The 21365-nt window shown below is 57.7% G+C and overlaps 1 protein-coding gene and 1 long non-coding RNA gene across 7 annotated transcripts in view; one reads left to right on the top strand and one right to left on the bottom strand.

The window, feature by feature from the left end:
- Window positions 1-7255: 7255 nt before the first annotated feature.
- KIAA0513 (KIAA0513 ortholog) overlaps window positions 7256-21365 on the top strand; it is a 44156-nt gene continuing 30046 nt past the window's right edge. The window contains exon 1 of one of the 6 annotated variants that reach the window (XM_019535992.1): window positions 7256-7355. The gene's annotated coding sequence lies outside the window, so the exon portion shown is untranslated. Of the gene's footprint in view, window positions 7356-10196; window positions 10253-10963; window positions 11099-15834; window positions 15970-18083; window positions 18279-21365 lie in introns of those variants that run through there. The other 5 variants (XM_019535991.1, XM_019535988.1, XM_019535987.1 and 2 more) reach the window with 5 other exon arrangements.
- LOC109310695 lies at window positions 21054-21359 on the bottom strand. Its single transcript, XR_002101297.1, has 2 exons — window positions 21223-21359; window positions 21054-21180 (listed from the first exon to the last, which is right to left on the bottom strand). It is a non-coding gene; the product is annotated as an uncharacterized LOC109310695 (long non-coding RNA).

Here is a 21365-nt window from a genome sequence, read left to right as displayed (position 1 = left end):
TTCCCTGCTGGGTGCTTTCAGGGTAGAAGCAGGACCGGCCACCTGCGTGCTCATGTGGATCTGGATCAGGGTTTGGTGGATCAAAGACCTCCGGGGTGTCAGGTGTATGCAGCCTGGCAGCCATGGCGGTGCTGGCGATTGCATCCAGCTCTTTGCAGCATGAGCAGGTAGCAGGAGCACTGGGTTTGGTGCTGTGTTTACCTTCAGTTTGCCTGCATGTGGCTTCAAATCCTTCATCCCTGAGCCCGCTTGGCCGTGGCGGGGGAAATGCTCTGACGGCAGAGATCCTGCACTGATGTCCAGCATCTCGGCACCAGTGCAGCTGGAGGCAGGGCCTGGGCTAGTGAGGAAAGCATGCTCCAGACACCAAGCAGCACCTGACCATGCTCTATTATTTAAACAGGGAGGTGGTATCTGGTCACCGTGACCTCAGAGGGCAGGCTGGGGAACGCCAGCAGCTGGCTGCAGTGAGGTGCAAAGGCCTGTGGGAAGGCTGCTGGAGGACTGCCAGGGGAGCATGCAGCGTGGGTATGTTCCCATGCACGTGACTCGCTCTGGGCTATGCTACTCTGATCCCAGCAGGGCTCAGCTTTCTGGTTGTAGCTGTGTATGGAGGAGCACCGTGGAGGGGACCAGGGCTATGCCCATCAAGCTGGGGGTATGTAAGCCCTGAAGGCTGCCCTCTTTGGGGCAGGGTCTTGCCACGGAGGCTTTGAGCCGGCTGCTGGACAGGAGCTTGCCAACCGCCTCCATCTATTCGCCCGCCTCTGCTCGCAGCCCCAGCTCTTAAGGCCTGAGCAGGACTTGGCAACACATCTTCCCTGCATCTTTCCAGTGCCCTCAACCCATGTGCTGGGTGTAAATCTCTGATCCGTCACTGCTTCCACAGGTCCTGGGCCATTTGGCTCAATCCCTGCATTGCAGTGGGTAATTGCAAACGTGCAGGGATCGGGGGTGGGTTGCAGCGAGCGTTTGAACCGGCTGCTTGACGCGTGGGCTGAGTCTCCTGCCTAATGACACCGAAATCCAATTTCCTACCACGTGGGGAGCAGGGATCGTTGTCGCGCTTCCTCTGTGGGGTCTGGCTGTTGCCTCCTGCAGGAAGCCTGGCCTCTCCACTGAGGCTCGAGCACAAATTAATACAGGGTTTGCTGGTGAGTGGGACCTTGGAGCGTGTTGATTAGGGACAGGAGGGGAAAAGAGAAGTGCCAAATTGGCTTTGTTTCCAGGTGCACAGCCCCGCAGCATGGGAGTAGCCTGGGGTGAAGAGCAACTGCGGTGCTTTCTACGGGGGAACGTGCCAGTGGGGAAAAATAGCCATGCTGGATCAGAGCCAGTGCTGGATTACCATGCCATTCAAAGCATCTCACGACGCATCGCTTGTCACGGGGCTGGTGTTTGGAGTCGTACCTGGGCCCATCCTGTTTCCATTCCTGCCTGGCGTAGGGTGAGTGAGCAGCGCCCCTGGCGCAAGCCCTGATACCCGTCTTCTGTCTCGCTGCCTGAAACCCGGTTGTTTGCACATATCCAAGGCCTCGAGGCAGCGAGATGGAGTTGGAGGCTAGCAGACAAGGCCAAATCGAACCTCTGCAGCCATGCACAAAAAAAGGGGTGGAGGAGATGGTGCTCACGTGCAAGGCTGCAAAAGAGACCCACGGAGCCTGGGATGCAGCTGGACTTGTTTCATCACCAGTTCTCAGGCCTCAGCCCTCCCCACCCACATTCATTGATCAAAGCCAGAGCTGAGTGGACTGGGCTCAGGATTCAGAGTAGGGGTGGGGTATCTCTTGCCGTCAGCACTGTCTGTCTGGAAGCAGTGCTGACTTTGACCTCAGGGCAAAAGCAGAAAAGATCCCATGGTATCTATTTGCCTGTGCAGAGCGAACCGCCTGACTTCCTAACGAGCTTCACGGGGCGCTCTTTTGACAGGTCTCTAGAGCTTGGGAGGGAGGGCTGGAGGCTTGCATGAGAAATAAGCCTTGGCCATGAGAAGAGAGAAGAAAACGATCTTTAATAACAGAGTTTTAAAATCCTCTACGGTGAGGGGCAAGAGTTTGGTAGGCTGGCTCTCTTATTGGACCCACTGCTGAGTTGGGAGAGGTTAGACAAGCCTGGTAACAACCCTCTCTCCTTGTTACTGGCCTTGCTGTTCCACCGCTCGAGCTCACCTTGCTTCGGCAACTCTGATGCCTACGAGCTGCACCTCGGGCTCCTGTCTCATGGCCCTGTGGCCTATTTTTCACTCTTTCCAGTGCAGTTTATATATGTTTTTGCTTCAATCCTAAACTGAAGCACACAGCCTCGGGCCCTGGGTGTAGTCATGAAGCTCCTAGTTCCTTTGTAGCCAGAGAACAGCACGTCCTGTCCCCCTCTGCTTTTAGCATCTAGCTGTGCCCGAGACGCAGAAAGGCGGAGGTCCAAGCTAAGAAGGAGATGGCTGCTGGCTGAGAGAGGCGGGGAGGAGGGTGGGAGGAAGCAGTGTAAGGGGCAGGCTCGCCTTCCCCTCCCAGCTCCAGCAGCAGCCTGGTTCCTGGCATGGATCCAGGTTTGGCAAAGCGGGGTGGAGCATCAACTCATCGGGCAGGGGCATCTTTCTACCCGGCTCCCAGCCTCTGCCCTCCCCTGCCTCTGGAGACTTTTGCAGGTTCCCAAAGCAGCTACAAATCCCACCTGTGTGCTCAAAAACACCTCTTCTTTCCCTTGCTGCCCCTCTTTTGGGTGTGGGGGAGAGCCTTAGAGCCCCCATAGTGGGGCTTGCCCCCGAGAGCTGGCAGGCATGGGGTGGTCCTACCATCTCTCAATGCCACCACTGCCTGTCGGCCTCGCTGGAGCCTTGATTGATGCATACTGCTCATGCAAAGGCTTTGCTAAAGCATTGAGGCCTGACGAGCAACCCTGACCCATGCCCGCACTCCTTCCATACAACGTGGCGTGCTGGCCAGGATCCTGCCAGAAGATGGGAGGGGAGATGCCTGTGCAAGGCATAGGATAGTCTAGTACTGAGATGATGAGACTACAGCAGGATTACCCAGGTCTGGATGGGAAACAAGCCCCTGGTACAGGACGGCTGGAGACCTTCCAGCTGGCGTGCGGCAGGGAATGGGTCTTGATCGCCGTATAAAAGGAGGGTCCCTGCAGCTGCCCACGGGAGCCTGCGCGGTGGTGTGCCCATGACCGTGCCGTGGGTACAAACACCTTAACTCCTGGTCTGATGTACTTGTTAGGCCAAAACCTATAATAGAAAATGCGGGTTGGAGAGACCTCAGGAGGTCACATCTAGTCCAAGCGGGACCAGCCCCAACTACATCACCCCAGCCACAGCTTTGCCTACCCGGGTCTTCAAAACCTCCAAGGATGGAGAGTGCACCACCTCTCTGGGTGACCTGTTTCAGTGCTTCACCCTGCTAGTGAGAGAGCTTGTCCTAATATCCAGCCTCAACTCCCCTTGCTGCAGCTTGAGCCCATTGCTCCTTGTCCTGCCATCTGCCCCCACTGAGAACAGCCCAGCTCCATGGTGCTCAACCCTTTTTGGACCAGGACCCATTTGTAAACATTGATGGCCGGTCCCCACCCAGTGCCTCCCACCCCAGGGCCCAACCCTCCGGTGTGTGGGGCAGGAGGTGGGTGCTGGGCAGGGGGGGCCCAGGCAGCCTCTGGTGGGCTGGAGCTCTGCCAGCCTGGAAGGGAAACCCACCTTTCCCTACACTTTTCTCCTTTAAAAGAGAGTCCATTTCTAAAGTTTGGGGACTGGTCTTGATCCCCGTATATTTGTGACTAAGAAATCTGTGACTTGTAGACATCGGGGCTGGAAGGGACCTTGCAAGGTGTTTCCCTCCCAGCTCTTTAAGCGGGTCTAATACAAGAGACCCGATTCACCCAAAGCACCTTGTCTGCCCAGCAAGATAGGCATGGTCTTAAAAGCACGCAGGACGTGTGCTTGCACCACTTCTAGGAGAGGAGTCCGATTCCACTGCGGACAGCACAGAAGGTTTCCCCTCCTTATGTCCAATGTAAAACGGCCTTGCAGGAGTTTAGCCTTGGGGCGAACAGATCCTGCTGCGCTGAAGTGCCCCAGCCCTGCGCCTGCGCGTCTCCAGGCTCTCAGCCTCTGCGCAAGTCCAGCTCCATCCTCTTTGCAAGCCAGGCCCCTCTCCCCCTGCTCTCCTGCAGCAGGACTGAGCCGGGGGAGCGGACCCGCACCTGGCCCCAGCTTTGCCAGAGAGGCTGCATCTCCGCATCCCTGGGCTCCTGTCCTGCAGCACCCATGGGTCATGCCAAGCTGGGGGGGGAGGTCACAAAATCATAAAATCCCAGAAAATTCAGACCCCATGCAGTCCACCCCCCTGCTACAAGCAGCCCCAGCCCCAGGGCTTGGTCTTCCAAACCTCCAAGGATGGAGATTTTCCCCCTTTTCCAGCACTTCACCTTCCCGGTGGGAAAGTTTTGTTGCCAGCCTCAGCTTTCCTTGCTGCAGCTGCAGCCCATTGCTCCTTGTGGTCTGCCCAGCTCCATCCCCTTTGCGACCTCCCTGCAGGGAGGTGAAGGGTCGTGTGCGGGGGGCATGCCGAGACGGGGTGGTTGCAGGCACTGGAGGGGGTTTTTTTGCAGAGACTCTTGCTTTTCAGTGTGCTGAAGTCTAGCAGGAGGCTGGCAAAGAGCAAGGCACGAGGGCCGGGAAGGCATCCGGGTTGGAGCCCCCTCCTTAGCGGCTGGCGTGGCTTTCCCGGGAGCAGCCGTGGGTGCTGCGCTCGTGGGAGCTTTTTTGGATCCGGGCTCGGTTGCCTTCCTCAGGCAGGGGCTGTGCTTCAAACAGGAGCTGATATTTGGGGCTGGGCCCTCCCCAGGCAAAGCAGGCCTCTCGGTGGCCTGTGGCATGGATGTCCCGAGGCAGCCCCCTTCCCCCTCGTGCTTCCAAGCTGGGGTGGGGGGGGAGACTAATTTCCAATCACCGTTGAAACACATCACGCGTGCAGACCACGAGACCACGCCGCCACCCGTGTCAGCGTGCTATACGCCCGGCCGGCATCAAACGACCCAGATAATACAATAATACAGAAGGTATCTAATAAAACCCAACGGCGTCTCGTTAACCTCTGACCTGAGGCTACCGCGGCCCGTTTTATGGGCCGCCGCGGCCTAGGCGGCATCCTCTGGGGGATGCTGAGCCCCTGCAGCCGGGTCGATTTCAGGAAGCGGCTTTGTGCGACTTGGGAAGGGGAGGCTGGGCGTTGCGGCGTGCGACGCTGTCGGTGCCGCCCCCCCGCGCCCGTGGCCTGTGCAAACGCCAGGCAGGAGGGAGTGCCACCCGGCTCAGCCCCAGGGCGCGGGGAAAAGGAGGCGAGAAACCCCCGGGCCGGAGCGACCGGTACGTGCTGTGCAGTGTCCGTCGCCGTGCCAGGCTGGCTCCTGCACCGGTGCCAGGGGACACGCAGAGCCGGTTGTTTGCTCCCCACCCCTCGCTGCTCCCTCTGGCCTCTCAGCACAGGCTTTGAACCAAACGACAGGACTTTCCAGCTCTCTTGGCAGGCCGGAGCGTGCGCGCCTTTGCACCTGTGCAGTGCCCAGGGCAGAGGGCCAGGGCGAGCCTCCCTCCCGCGGCCCCACCTCCGCCTCCGCCCTGCGTGATTCACTTTCCGGGCCGTGCGAGGTAGCAATGGCAATCGGGGCTCTGGTGCCAGCAACGTCTGGCTCGGGCCGCGCCCGGTATCCGCCGAGGGGCAGGGGCGTCGGGTCTGCGCTGAGGCCGGGCTTGCTTGCCCCGGAGCTGTAAAGGTGCAAGGTGAGCAGGCCTCTCTGTACCCAGCTGGGCTGTGGGAGGGCTGCCACGTGGCATTCATCAGAGGCATGCTTGCAAGCCCGTGATCCGGATCCGCGGCCTCTTCCCGCAGCCTGCAGCCCTGGAGGCGCGGGGTTTTTCTGGCCGTCTTGGCACGGTATTGAAGGACGGGTTAATTTTGCACGAGCTGCTTCTCAGGGGCACCCCCATCGCCGTGCAGGGACAGGGCGCGACTCCCAATCGCGCTCGTGGTCCTGACAGGGTGGGGGGGCTGGCGTTAGCTGCTCGCGGGGCTGTGGGAAGAGCATCCCTGCTATTTTATACTGGCTCGGATCCCAGCCTAGTAACCAGGCTGTTCAATGCCCAGCTGCTGCTTGCTTGCTGCCTTTCCCAGGAGCCGGGCGCGCTGAGCCGGGCTGCAGAGTAAACGCAGGGCGAGGACTGGAGCGGAGCGTGGGGCGCGCTCTGTGCAGCGCTTCTGGACCGCTCGGTGCCTTTTGAACCGTTGCATGTGGTTTCGGGGGCTGTTTCCCCGCCTCCCCAATCTGTTTCTAAGCCCAGGTGGACCTGGGGGACCCACGCTTCCCTTTTTGCAGGCTGCTGGGCGCTGGAGGTAGGAAAGGACACGGGGGGACAGAGATGTGGAGGCCCCGGGTTCTGCGAGCAGCCGTGCAAGGGGCAGGCTGGGGACCGGGCTGGGCGTTTACCACCTGTTCCCGGAGCCGCGGGACCGGGGTGCACCTTGCAACTCTGGAGCCCTGGGCATGACCTGGCCTTTGGCGCCTGTCTGCAGAAGTGTGCCCTTCCCCTGCCCTCCACGGGACCAAAGCATTGCACGGCCCTCGGGAAATGCAACCCTGGGCCGGAGGTGGGTGCATGAGAGGAGGCCCCGGCCTAGGAGCCTTGCCTTCCTGGGGAAGCAGGGAGAACGGAGGTAGACAAGCCCTGGAAACTGCCTGCGTGCCACAATCTTTGAGCTGTCGGCAGCAGGGGCTTAGCGTGGGTATTGCCGTCACTGGCTTTTTCTCTACTGGGGTGCTTGGGAGGCTAAAGGAGACCCCCCTGTCTCTGGAGCTGTACAGTCACCGAACAAAACCCAGAGGGCTTCGTCTAAGGCAAGGAGCCCCAAGAGGTGGCCGCAGGCAGGGGTTTGTGAAGAGACGGGGATGCCCATTTTAGAGGTGTGGAAGCTGAGGCACAGAGCGGCAGGTTGCAGAGTGCGCAAGACGTCTGTAGGCTTCCAAGCTCCAGGTGAGCACCCCGTCTTGTGCGAAGGGGTCGAGCCGCGCTGTCTGCCGGCTGGGGAGCTCGAGCGGTGTCTTATAATAACCCTCCGTGGCCTCTGAGTAGCTTGAGCGCGCGCCGGCGGCAGCGAAGAGCAGAGAAAGAAGCCTCAAGCGGGCGCCTCACGGGCTCCTTTTGTTCCTCTCTTCTTCTGACAGTTGTCATTTCAATTATTCAGGCTGCTTCCTGGCGCAGCAGGAAACGCTTGCAGAAACCGTCTCGGGAAGGCGAGCCTCCCTGCACTTCTGCTCTCGGGCGGGCCCGTTGGGGAGCGCGAGCCCCCCGCGAGCTACAGGTGAGCGAGTCTCTCGTACTTCAAAGCCTGCCGGCGAATGGAGGACGGGGTTGTGCCGGCAGCCAGATGCATTTGGGTCACGCTTGCGAGCGTAAAGATGCTGCGCTGCCCAGAGACCGGCTCGGACGGGGCAGGCGATTATTTCGGGCGGAGGGCCACTGACTGGGTTTTGGCAAGCCATCAAGGCCACGTGACAGGCAGCCTGGGGCAGCTAAATATTCATTTTCTAAATTTTTTAGGGGCTCCGCAGGCCAGATAGAGTGGCATCTGGCCTGTGGGCTGCATTTTGCACACCCCTGGGCTCGGAGGTGCAGGATAGCGCAGACAAAACCTGCAGCGGAGGAAGAAGTCTCGATAACGTCGAATGGCTTTGGCCCATCGATCGAGGGGTACTGTGAGCGCGGGTGTAGGAGCGACTGACAGTGAAGCATGGGCAAGACGGCTGAGTTTTGTTTTGTGAATCTAAGACCTTGAACAGTAATGACTCCAGGACTAATGAGATGAGATCTTTTGACTATTTTTAGCCTAATTCGTGGGTTGTTGTTTTTTTAAATTTAATTTAGCAAGCGAGCGGACTTTGCTCGACTCTTCAGCTGAATAGTGCTGAATAATGGAGCGCTAGGCCCTAGCGTATTAGTTAGGCTTCTAGTTTCTCTTTAACTGGAGAAAAATGTGTGTTGTGTTATAATGGCGATGGGCCGCGCTATCACACGACCTTTCCCGTGCCCCTCAGTGCCTCCCTGCATCTCTTCCTCCGCTCTTCATCGCTTCCCTTGGGATCTTTCGCCCTAAATGCACACCCTGGGAGCTCGTACCTTCCTGCTCGCGACCCCTGCGGCGCCGCTCCCCCGAGCCAGGCTAAAACCCACCAACACCCGTTTTATACAAGCGCTGTGAACTCGACACGATTTGAACCCCCGCGTCTGCTTGCCGAAGTCAGGGGGACGGGCTTGCGGCTGGAGAGCACGAGATCCAGGCTCTCGTTCCAGCTCCGCCACTGACTCATGCAATAGCCTTGGGCCAGTCACCCGGTGTCTTTCCACCTTGATAAAATTAGAGGTGCTTCTGGTGTGTGAGGCGCTCTCGGGAAGCGCGGTGCACAAGTAGGGCATGAGCGCTTCTAAAAAGCAGCGTCGCCTGTTGGTGTGAAGTCTGACTTTCCCGGCTTGCGTTGTTCGAGTAAATATAGAATCCAACCCGCCAAAATCACTTGCTTAATTGCTTCAAGAAATGTCATCCTATTTGTAGCTGGAGAAGGCCTTTTTTCCCCCCACCCTTCCTTCCAGTCTGGGCCGCTTGCTTACAGCAGTTATAAATTAAACGCTCCTGCCTAAATATTTATGTAGTGTGCCGTGCAATTCAAGCAGATCTTAATTTGTGCGCGTGTTTTTTCCTTACCGTTGTAGACACTGTGAGCCGCAGCGAATCCCAGGTGCTCGCTGAATGGAGCGGCCTGCATCTTACCTCTTGTTTCGGTCTCATAGCGTGAGAGGACAATGCAAAGGCTGGTGTCTTTCAGATGTGATGAGTGCACGTGGGTGGATTTCTCTCTCTGCTTTTATGTCTGTAGAGATTAGCACCGTGGCTGTTGCATTTGGAAAACCATCGATGCGGTAGGTTGGAAGACGGTGCCGCAAGGTTTTTAGGTGGGTGACTATAGTTGAAGCAAAGAAAAAATGATTGTGATCCTTTGGCACAGTCAAAGTACAAAGCGCATGGACGATAAACCACTGCCACTTATTTCTGGAATCGGGAACCGTGGTAGAGGTGGTATCTTTTATTAGACCAACTAGATTTTTGCAAAAAAAAATATATATATATTTGTTAATTGCAAGCTTTTGGGCACAAACACCCTTCATCAGCCCTGATGAAAGGTGTTTGTGCCCAAAAGCTTGCAATGAAAAGATTTTTTGGGGTCTGATAAAAGACATCACCTCTGGCATGAGCCGTGATTGCTTTGTCGTCTAGACTAATATGGGTACAACTTGGGTACCTAACGTATTTTTGGGTGGTTTTTCAAAGGTTAACTGGGAATATTTGACCCTGGTGGGTCTGGAGAGGCAGGGAATGGATGCTTGTTTGCTTTGCCACGTAATAAAATCCCTTAGGGCCACGATGCCCCTGTTGCTTTTTGTGACCCCCTCTTTCCCCTTGGGGCTGTCAGCCACTGCGTGAGAAATGGTGGACTCGAAGCTCCTGCTACGGTTCCTGCTGAAGAGCCATGGAAAAGCTGCTGTCCTTGGCCATGTTCTCCTGCCTGGCCAAAATTCAGCGATGAATACAGTCTCGCTTGCAGCTTAATTTGGATTAAGGAGCGGTGTGAATGTAAAAGGTAACACTGGAATAGCTCCATCCATAGCCCAGCTCCAATACACGCCAGATCGTCCTTCATTCAAGGACTGCTACAAGCCTTAATTAAGCCTCCCGGTACCCCAGAGAGGCAGGTCTGTATAATGGTGCACGAGGCCATGCAGTATCTTTTCTGACAGCTGGAAAGATCCAGCATCTGGGGTCATTGTTTAATGTCTTTATAACCAACAGAGTAAGACCCGTCTTATTTCGGCAGCAATAAAGATAAGGCTAAATTGTCGCTCGCCAATGCAACCTTTCTGCGCTATCTCACGCTTGGCCGCGAGGTTGATCGTGCCCAGGCTTAGCTGCTCACGTCCTTCCCCGCTGCCTGCCTGACAGGTGGTCTCCTCAGCTGCCAAAGTTTTTAAACGGGCTCCTTTTTTCCCTGCCATTTCATTGTGTGTTTGCCCCGTCGCACGCTTCCAGAGCAGAGCTGATCCTTGCGAAGGACCTGCTGCTATTCCTTCGACTGCTTTATAGAAACCCGCCGGCGGTTTCTTCCCAGCTTCCGAATCCCTCTGCCGTTGCATTTACCTGGACGCCAGGTTCGCCGCTACGTGCACGTGCTGCCGTCGCTGCTTTTGCAGCCGCCGCAAGCATCGTTGTTCTGGCAGTAGAGAAGGAATAACACCCCCAGCGTGCTGTCTCCGTGCAGATCTGCCCCGCTCCTCCCAGGCTTTTATTCTTTTCCGGAGCATCTTCCAGTGCTTCCTGAAGCGTTCCCAGGTGAGGACTAGGAGCCCCCATTAAACATAGTCCCTTGTCACACAAGGGCTCACGGCATTGCCACTTAGATGCTGCTGCTAAGCCTTGTTCTGGCTCATGTGCTGCATGTGCCCTTCCCAGGTGCCCAAAACACCAGGAGGAAAACCAAGGGTGTTGCGTGTTATTGCCCCTGCTCCACCGACTGGTGATGCCCTTCACCTGAATGGAAACCCCTTATTTCTTGGGGAGGCAGTTAGCATGAAAGGAGTGCTTTATTTGCCCGTGCATTACTATTGCTGCTTTCCAAAGCATGCTCAGCCCTTATCTGTGGGGTCCATGCCCTTCTGCCTCTGTCGAGACTGGGCAGGTGGCCTTGTGCTCTGGAAAGGGCCCCGTATTGCCTGGGATGTGGGCAGCCCGTCGATGCAGACTACAGAGGGTTGCACCATTGTCTCCAGGAAAAAAAATAATCAAAATGACTAAACGGACCCGTGTGGTCTGATTTGTAGGGTAAACACCGCACGTGACGATGACACTCGACAGCTTGAAATCCGTGCGTTCACGTGTCCGGCTGGACATCTCGGCAAGATGGAGCTCCTTCCCCGGGATGTCTGGTGCACGGGTTTTGCTGTTTTCCGCTTGCTGAGGCTCGTTTTTGCTCTCTGCAGATTGCGCTGGGGCTGAGGGTAAATATAGCACGTTCATCCGAGCCTGATTCAGGCTGATGAGTCACTTGCTGATCTTTTAATGCATGCGGCAGGACAGCTGTTCAGAGCAGCCATAAACCGCGGGGAGCAGCAAAAGCTCTTTCCCTCTGCAAAGAAGTTGCTGCGGATGCACAAGCTCGGGTCCGGGAGCCAGCTCTCTGCAGCTCCGTATGTATTACAGGAGGTTTTGGGGGGAGGAAGGGGGTGGCTGGACACGGAAAACTGGGTGCATGCGACGTAGTCACCGGCGCCCAACAGACAGTCCACGCGGCGCGCCTGCGGCTGCCTGCGAAATCACGTTGCAGCTCAGCGGGTGGGGAAATGGGGCTGGCGCATAGTTTGTGGCTTTGTCAGGCTGAAACCATTTGGTGACATGGTTTGATAGCTGTGTTTGGATGGGGCCGCGATTCCCAAGACCGGCATGGAAGAGGTGGGGGGGGCAATGGTCAGCGACCTGGGGGGCAATCTCCTGAGGACCCCGGCGCTCCTCTGCTTGGCGCATCTTAAAGCTAGTCTAGACGTGGGGCAAAGTGGATGGGTGGTGGGAATGGTTTGCTGGTGGGGGGAGTGCACCAGCTGGGTGCATTTGGCGGCCGAAGCACCCTGCCCTCCTGAGACAGCGTGGCGGGGGAGAGGGGGGACCCAGCAAGTGTCTTTCTTCCAATCTCGGAGCCGTGTATCTATGAGAAGTTGACTCCAAGTGCTGGCAGAGTTTATATGTCTTTGCCACCAAAACCTTCCCTAATCTGTATGTCCCAGTGCCTTTCAAAGCCCAGTGAAGCCCTGCTGTGGTGTGACCCAGCCTACTGCAACGGTCCATCATCCACAGCGTTGAAAGCCGGTAGCAATGCCTCGGGGATGTGTTTGGTTGCCGTGTTGGACAAAAAGAAATGCAAAAATCTAGAAATCTTCTGCTCAGAGACGATCCCTTTTATTCGCCCAGCTGGGAAATTGCACAAGAAAAGAAGTTGTATTTTATGCCTTGCATTCCTGTAATGCCTTCCAGCATGCTACGAGATTAATGAATGTCTCAGCAATAAGGAAGTGCTGCTATCTTCAGAGAGAAACAAGGAAGAGAAGGGATTTTCCCAGACCTCACAATGACCACCGAGTAAATAGGAGCATTTGCTGAGGGACTTAATTCCACCCAGAATGGATTAGGAGGGAGAGAAAGGAGAAGCCAGAATAATGGCAGGCTTTGATTTTTAACAGATCTCCTGTCTTGAATGGCAGCGTAATAACCTTTGCCGCGGGGTTTTCATACTGGCTGGTCAGGAGCAGGAAGGACCTGATCCGGGCAGGGCAGAGCTGGCAATTGGTGATGCCGGGACGGAGACAAAACCCATTGTTCTGACGGTTGGGGCTTTTCCTCTGCGTCTCGAGGGGGGCATTGCTGAGGTTTTTTATTTCTAAGTCGGAAGAAACCGTCGATCTCCTTTCCCGGCAAATCCCAGCCCGTTTCCCAGGCTAAAGCACTTGGGGGGAAAGGGGCTTGAATCACCAGCAGCTTTGGCTTCGAAAGGAAATCCGAGGAAATTGCTTTCTGCACAGTGAGTACTTGGAGGTGCTGCTCGGCGAGGGCCCGGGTGCCCTGCGGCGACGTGTCTGCGCTCAGCGCTGCGTGGAGACGGCCACCCTGGGCCAAATCCTGCCCCGAGATGCTCGCCCGCATTGGCTTCCCAGGTTTGCATCATGTGCACGAATTTGCAGCTGACGCATGACCGGAGTATGATGGAGCGGTTCACCCTGGATTAAAATCCTTGTTGCGAGGGGCAGGCCCGTGGCCGGCTCTCCCCAGCTGGCTGCCTCTGGAGCCATCTTTATTTCCCTCCAGATCCCACCACGAGCTTTGAGGGGGGATCTGGAGGGGCAGATGGCTCCCCGAAATACCACTGAGTAGGGGAGCAAATTCATGATGCACTGCCAAGGGGTAGCTTTGCCCTGCGTTGCAGAGGTTTACCCTGTCCAAGCGTGTCTCTGCTCTGCCTTGGCTACCTAGCGAGGTCATGTTGCTGTGTAGTCGCCGTGCTATGGATTGGCACCCGTGGACCACTGCTGCCCACCCAAGCCGGGGCAGATGGTCAAGCCGGGCCCAGGCCAGATTGCAGCGTTAGGGGCCGAGAGATGGTAAATGCCGATGCTTTGCTAACGTCCCTGAAAGAGGGGCTGAGCAGATCCCCCTCCGGTGCGTCTGGCCGCGTTCCCCATTCAGCCCTTCCTCCTCTCTGCCTCTCCGAACCGGCGTCAGAAGATGTGAACTTGGCTGCGGAAAGCGGGCTTGGATCCGGCCTCATCTTGGAGCCGTGCCGCACTGTCACTGCACAAAGGAGTGGGCTGCGGCAGACCAAGCCGCCTCCGAAATCTCCATCAGCAAAACTGCCCCCGTGCGCGGCGAGGCGCGCAGACGCCCGGTGCCGCCGGCTGTTGCGCTCTTGGTCGGGCAGGAGTGCGCGCCTCTCCCCGGGGGCTCGCGAGCGCGCCGAGACCTGAGACGGGAACCCGCTCCGCGGCAGCCACCCGGGACTGACATCTGAGGCTGGGGATGCCGGTACTTTGGGTGAGGCAGCAAGGCCACGGTCCTAGACTCTGGCAGGTGCCGCCCAGCCGGGGTCCTGTCTTGCAAAGCCCAGGGAGTTGGCTTCAGATTCAGATCGGGTCTGTCTGCATCCCCCAGGGTGTAGCCGCCCGGGGGAGTCTCACGCAGTAAATTACTTGTGGCTGGAAGGTGCTGGCTGACTCCTGGACTTTCTCGGTGGCAAGGCCTCTTGCAGAAACGACGTGGTAAGGGAAGCCGATGGAGGTATCAGGGCCCTGCTGCCTTCTCTTGCGGAGTTAAAGTATTCCTTCGGGCATGTCCGGCCGAGCACGGGCACGGGGGCACTAGCCAACGGTCCGGGAGAGTTGCGCTCCGGGTCCGAGACCTGTCATATGGGGTCACTTCATAGAAATCAGGGTTGGACGGGACCTCGGGAGGTCAGCCAGTCCAACCCCCATCCCTCCCAGCGTAACCGCGTGGGGGCTGGCAGGGTGCGCCGTGCAGCAGAGATGCCGAGGCGGCCTGTTCTCTTCCGCTCGGTTGTTTTCAAGGCGCGGGGCTGTCTCGCATCTCTGCACGAGTCCCCCGGCTCGATGCCTGATGCAGGCTGACAGCTCCGGTCCCGCGCCCGGTCCTGCAGACGCAGCAGGGCGTGCGGGCTTGGCTGCGCCGCAGGTGCTTTGACTGCGGTTAGGGGTGGGAGGTTGGATCTGTATAGGAAGAAGCGGCCGGGTTTGGGGCTGGCAGGGGATGCCTCCGGGGACGGGTCGTTGTCGCATCCTTTTCGGGACAGGTGAAAACCCGTGGATCTAGGCAGGGAGCTTCCACGTGCACGACGCGCGGGGCGCTGCAAAGCCGCAGCCTGGAAAGCTAATTGGGGATGTCTCCGAGCCCTGGCTGCAGAGATGCTCCGTGGCAGGCTGAGTCATCGGCGCCGGAGGCGGGTGGGAGGCACCGTTCCCGCCGCGGAGTGACGCAGGTTTCGGTGCAGGGCTCTGTCCTTTTATTTGGCACAAGAGCGGGCTTGTCTCTGCACCCGCTTTGTCCCTTGTCCAGGCTTGGAGGCTTTAATTCCACCGAGCAGCCGCGCGGTAAATGATGGGGCTGCAAAGGCCTGAACGCCCTTCCCCGTCCACCCAGGAGCAGGGCTGGGCTGCTAGACACCCCCTTCACAGCACAGCTTGAGTTTTGTTATTTGTTATTAGGACGCTGCTCCAGCCCCAGCTCTCTTGGTTGAGGGGGAGGCGACTGGGCCGCGGGTTTGGGCAGGGGACGCTTAGGTGCATCCTTGCTGGGATGCGCTGCCCCGCTCGGAGGCTGCTGCGGAGGGCCTGGGCTGGGCACCGAACCGTCTCCCTCTCAGCTCAGGCCAGCTGTGCAGGCGCCCACAGGGACACCGTCGCTGGCAGCAGAGGATCTGGGGTAGGACAGATGAACGGAGAGCCTAGCGTGTAGCGAGCGGCCTGCCCAGGGCTCGAGCTCGGCACCGGGGGGGACTCTTCTTCCACACCAGGTGTGCAAGCTGCCATTGCGCCCCCGGCAGTCGGGGGAAACCTGCTGCTTTCTCTTCCTGGGAGACCCCGAGGTGCTTCTCCAAGAGGGAGGGCTCGCCCACTTCCAGCACGCGCCCGTGCTCTCCGGGCAGGGACTTTTGTTTCACGCATCGCCGTCCTGCCTGGAAGAGGAGCGGCACTGCGGCCTCCTGGGTGGCTTTCGTTCCCTGTGCACGGGGGTCTCAGACTGCTTCCTGAGCCATCGAAGGGCTTCTTCATTGCTCCCCCCGGACAAACCCGGGGGCTTCTCTGTGCCGGCGTCCTCTCCCCGCTCCGCCAAGGGTGCCGTGAACGGTACTGCTATGCACCGAGTGATGCTGTGCCGGGGGCCAGTCCTGGGGGGACAGAGATGGGCATTTGGCGCCTTTGACACGCCAGCATTTACCGCTGGGATGCGCCGAGGCGTTGAAGCCTGCGCGTAACCGCACGCAGCCGCTCGCCAGCTGCTGACGGAGGGGGAACCCCCCCAGATCCCTGACCTTTTAAGTGGGAGAGGCCTGGTGAGCTGAGTCAGTGCGAAGATTGTGCACCACTTGCTAATTGGGCCTGGGGGGCGGGCGCTGCTGACAGGGGCTGGGGAGGAGGGCGCGCGGGTGGGCGCTGCGGGAGGAGCGGCCCCTCCTGCCCGAAGCCCGCGCGGCGTGGGGCTGGGCTGCTCCGAGACCCCGCAGCTGCCTGGACTTCGCATTTTCGCCCCACGTCTCTGGGTTGAAGCCCGTCGTGGCTCAAGCGGGCCGCTGACCGCCCCCGGGAGAGCTCAGGTAATGAGGGGCCTTGGTGGGAAGGGTCAGCCGAGGGCCGGAGGGGTCGGCGGTCTTGCTCGCAGGTGCGCGAAGGGCTCGGGTCTCTGTTGAACCAGCTGCTGGTCTGAGGGGCTTTAGGGCTGCTTTTGGGAGAGGTGGGTTAGGCACCCCCTATGGCCCTTCGGCGTGGAAGTGCTGACCGCTGCCAACTCGGCCGGCACGCGTTGTCGCAGCCAGCGCCCTTGCTCTGCGCCTCGTGCTCGCTGCCCGGGAGCTGCCCACCAAGACGGCGCAGCGAGCGTGCGGGGCGCCCCTCTGGGATGCGTGGGTGCGGGCTTGCAGGGCTGCGTTCGAGCCGCGTGCGCTCCTCCGAGCGGGCTGGCGGCTGCCGCCCTGTCCCGCCTGCCTCTGCTGCGGGTGGTCCTGGGCCGCTCCGGCCTGCCTGCCCCCCCGGAGCCTGCCAGGGCCGGGGACACGGCCGCCGTGCGGCTCCCCGCACAGGGAAGGTCGGGGCGACGTGATCGTGGGGCAGGCTGAAGCCCCAGGGAGCTCTGCTTCTGCAGACGTGTGTGAGATGTGCAGAGAGAGAGATGCACGCACACACTCAGGCACCCCCCCCCCCGAAACACCCTCCCCTGAGACACTCAGACACACACACACACATGCACCCAGAGATACTCAGACACGTGCACACACCCAGAGACACTCAGACACATGCATACACACACATACGCTCAGACGCACACACATGCACATATCTCCTGAGACACTCAGACACACACACATACATGCACCCAGAGATACTCAGACACGTGCACACACTCAGAGACACTCAGACACATGCATATACACACACATACGCCCAGATGCACACACATGCACGTCTCCTGAGACACTCAGACACACACACATGCACCCAGAGATACTCAGACACGTGCACACACCCAGAAACACTCAGATGCACATACACACAGATACACATGCATGCACACACACATGCAGTCACATACATACAGACATGCACACCCACACACATGTAGAGACACGCACACACACATACTCACACACATATGACACATCCTCAGAGACACTGACACACACATGCAGACATGCGCACACACACACATGCTCAGACACACGCATATGACACATCCCCAGAGGCACTCAGACACACACACACATGCAGACGTGCGCGCACACACAAACATACAGAGACATGCACCCCCCCAGACAAACACACATACACACACATGCAGAGAGAGACACGCACACACAAACATGCAGACGCACACACACGATGCATGCAGAGATGCACAGACAGGCAGGGACACACGCCGAGACCTGTACGTGTGCGAAGACACGTGCACACACCACACGCTCTCTCTCCGCGGATGCGCGGGGTGGACGGGGACCTTGTCCCGAGCCCGTGGCCGCGTCCCCCGGGAGGAGCTGCCAGCGAGCGGTGTTGGGCCCACCCTTGCCAGCCTCTCTCTGTCCCCCTCCCCGGCTGGGTGGGGGGACATGGGTGGCCTGGCCAGCCACCTGCTTTCATCTGCCCCTGACCTCTCATGCCCAGCCCCAGCAGCGGTGCTGGTGGCTGGTCATCGCTGTGGGGCAGCATGTCTGGGATCTCCGTTTCGGAGGCCGTGGCTCGGAGGCGTTTGCTCCTGAAAGCTCTGGCGTGTTCAAGAGCTCGTTGAAAACTTCCCTCACGTAAACGGTCGCAGCTTTGAGGGTGGCTGGGCCTGGGCTCCCACCGTGCAAAGAGAAACAGCCCACGGGCTATGCCTCTTAATCCCAAATCGTCCCTGGGGACAGAGAAACGCGTGCGGCTGGGTGGACTCAAAGGGAGAACCGCAGCGCGATGCAGAAGGATGCCTACCGCGTGCTCTTGAAGAGCAAATCTGTTTAAGTTGTGTTGAGTTTAGCTTTTTAAGCATCAGTCAGCTAGGAAGCTGCTGCCTGGAGTCTGACCTTGGTCTAAAGCAAGTGCTTCCCCTTTGCAATGTGCAGGGTGGCCTAATAAAACTTCCTTTAATAAAAAAAAAAAAAAGAAAGAAAAAAGAAAGAAAGAATCAACAGTGTTTTTCAAGGCAAATTAGGCATTTTTTTAAAAAAAAAAGCCCTTGCCTGGAAAAAGGAAATTTTGACAAGTGCCTTTCCGAGGCATCCCAGCAGGAAGCTGCATTTCTGGTGTCTTCCGGACACGTGAGACATCAGCTGATAGATAGTGCAACCCTTGCAGACCCCGCAGCACTGATGGGAAGAGTGCAGTAGTGCCCGTGCTGGTGCGTCTAACTGGTTGGAAAAATGTAGGCTGCTTGGCTGTACGTGAGTGCTGCGTGCAGCTTTCTCTGCATACGGTGATTTAAAAGCATATTCTTCAGGTTAACAGCAGCCTCCCAGTTTCCTGGGAGGAAAGATTGATTTTATTTTAAATTGCAGGGAAGAAGTGGGTTTGAAGACCGTAAGTGCCCGTGCGTACCATCTGCATCCCACGGCTTGCAGCCAGGGGCTGGGGCAGAGGGAAACCGGCTGCAGCCGACAGGAAATCAACCCCCCCGTGTTTTTAGCGTCCTGGCCGTAGCGGCAAGGAAATTTTAGCGTGTTTGAAGCTTCCTGCTTAAATCCTCTTAAAGGGCTGTTAGGAGGAGCTGGGCACGTGGAGAGAGACGGGGCTGTCCCATGGGGGCACAAATCAGTGGAGTTTACGCCCGCTGATAAACAGCGCTGAGCGTCTCTGGCATAACTCCCCCCCCGGCCTGGGAGATGGGTCGAGGCTCCTGGGCCCGAGCCGTGGCAGTGGGGTAGCGAGCGGCGTGCGACAGTCCTTGGTCCTCGTGTCCCTCTAAAGCTCACTTGGCTTTTTGCTCCTCCGGCTGGGGGAATTGCTGCTAATGAAGGCATGCTGCTGGAAGGGGAGGGGGAGTGATGGGGTGCAGAGTCCTGCTGCTGTGCTGCCGACGGGGGCCCCTTAACCCTGCGCTTGCCAGGGGGCAGGTCATCTGCACGGGCCAGCTGGGAAGGAGCTGTCTGTCTTGTCGCGGGGACGGACCTTCTGCATCCCTCTGTTCACCCCAGCTCCCTGTAGGTCATTATTTCAGCCCTGGCTGCTTCCCCCTCTGCCAGGGTGATTTTTCCCTTTTCTCAGTCTCTCCGCTCATAAAATACCACCCCCCCATGCTCTGGGCGCATCACCCCTGCACGTGCTGCCCCAGGGCAGCCCTGGCACTGCACTCCAGCCTGCAGCAGTTTGGGGGTCTCCAGGGCATCCCCAACCTCTCGGTTGGGTTGAGTAGGCAGGGCTTATTTCCTTGACTATCTGGAGGGGGGCCCTGCCACCCCGATGTTAGCCATGCCCTTAGACCCGGAGCCAGCCGTGCTGGGCGTTCGCTTGTCGAACCAGAAGCACCGGGCAGTGCTAGGGCCCTGGTGAGTATTGCAAGCGCTTCCCCGCAGGGCTTTGCCCCGCTGTACCGGGTGGGAGGGAGCTGGGCAGCTCCGGTGGGTGGTGTTTGGCGGGCACTGATGCCAGCTGCTGTCATGACTCTTTAATAGCAGGGAGAGGAGCAGCCGCGAGAGGTGGCTTCATTTTAATTGCAGCTTTTAATAGCCTCCAGGCGTGCGGGGCTGGCGCTTTGTCTCCGTGCAGGGCACAGATGTAAGTGTGGGTTCGGATGTCATAATTATGGAAATTACACCCACGACCTCCACTTCATCATAGGGATTAGTCAAGCTCATCATGGCAGGGCTCAGGGATGGCAGGAGGGGGAAAAGGGGGGCTGGCATCACGGGGGCAGGATGCCGCGGCATTCGCTCTCGTGGCCCTTTCTCTCTGCCAGCTCTGCAGCCAGGCTGTTTCCATCGGGGCCCTTCCCTAGGTCCCTGCAGCGCCGTGAGCTGGCGTTTGTTGGGCCCGTTCCCTGCGAGGCAGTGAATCGTGGTGTCTGTATCAGGATCTTGCCGTAGAGGTGCTGCCTCGCCTCTTCACGCCGGCCCCACCGCGGAGGGAGGGAGTCGGGTTAGTGCGTGCCAGCCCTCGTGCGGGTGCCTGCCTCAGGCTCTCTGCTTTTGGCCATCGGGGCTACAAAACCCATTTTACAGCAGGTTAAAGTGAGGCACGAGACTTAAACGCTCAAAGTTGCAGAGCAAGTTCTTGGTAGAGTTGGGAAGGAGCCTGGGGGGCCTGATTCTGGGAGGAACAGAGCATGGGGAAAACGGCCCTGTTCTCCCCTTGGTGGAAGAAGAAGTGAGCAGCGTTGAAGGTGTCAGCGGTGGTATCCACGTGTCTCGCACAGGAATAGAGGCTGAGCTTGAAGCTGACAGTTTGGGTGTGAGATGGCCCCCGGGGTTATCCTGCCAGCTGCTTCTGCTTGGGCAAGTCACTTCTTGTCCCCGGTAAAACAGGAGGGTGCTACGTAGGGACCTGGCTTCGGTCCTCTGAGCCTTTGTCCGTTTGCTGTTGAGACCCCCAGGAGGGGGAGATGCCAGCGATGCCTCTGCTGTGGGGACAGGGCAGAGGGCAGCCTGGCGGGACCTGCGAAACGAGCACGGGGTTTTGGGAATCGCCGGGCAGCTTTGACTGAGCCACGAAGCTGGCAACTAAAAGGGGCCGGGGCCTGGTCTTAGCATTCGCTGCGCTGCTTGCAAAGCTCCCCACGCATCAGCTCGCTCGCGTTTTCTTGCGCAAAGGGGGCCAAGGGTCGGGCAGGGAATTGTTTCACTTCCTGAAAGGGAAACCCTTGGTAGCAGGGTTGGGTCTGCTTTTTCCGCCTGATTGGCTGCCACTTATTATGCAGGGTTTCCTTTGGCTTTCTCACGTGTCGTTATAGGATGTCTGTGGTCTCCGTGACCTCTGTTTCCTCTCTCAGCAACAGCTGAACTATGGATGCTAAGCACAGTTATCTGTAGCTGAGCTAAAGTGCACCCCCCTTGGGATGTGCACTCTGTCTCATGGAGATTAGGCCAAATTGTTATAACCCAATGCTATACAACCCAATATATCACCGATATTATTATAACTCAATGTATAACCTATATGATTATAACCCAGTGCTACATAACCCAACATATAACCTATATGGTTATAACCCAATGCTATATAAACCAATATATAGCCTATATTGTTATAACTCAATGCTTTATAACCTAATATATAGCCTATATTGTTATAACCCAATGCTTTATAACTCAATCTATAACTGATATTAATATAACCCAATATATAACCTATATGGTTATAACACAATGCTGCATAACCCAACATATAACCAATATTGTTGTAACCCAATGCTATATAACCCAATGTATAACCTATATTGTTATAACCCAATGCTGTATAACCCAATATATAATCTATATTGTTAAAACCGAATGCTACGTAAGCCAAGGTATAACCTATAGTGTTATAACCC

The sequence above is a fragment of the Crocodylus porosus genome, unplaced genomic scaffold (genome assembly GCF_001723895.1).
Source record: "Crocodylus porosus isolate Cpor-Errol unplaced genomic scaffold, CroPor_comp1, whole genome shotgun sequence".
NCBI lineage: Eukaryota > Metazoa > Chordata > Crocodylia > Crocodylidae > Crocodylus > Crocodylus porosus.
This window is presented reverse-complemented; position numbering and strand designations above follow the sequence as displayed.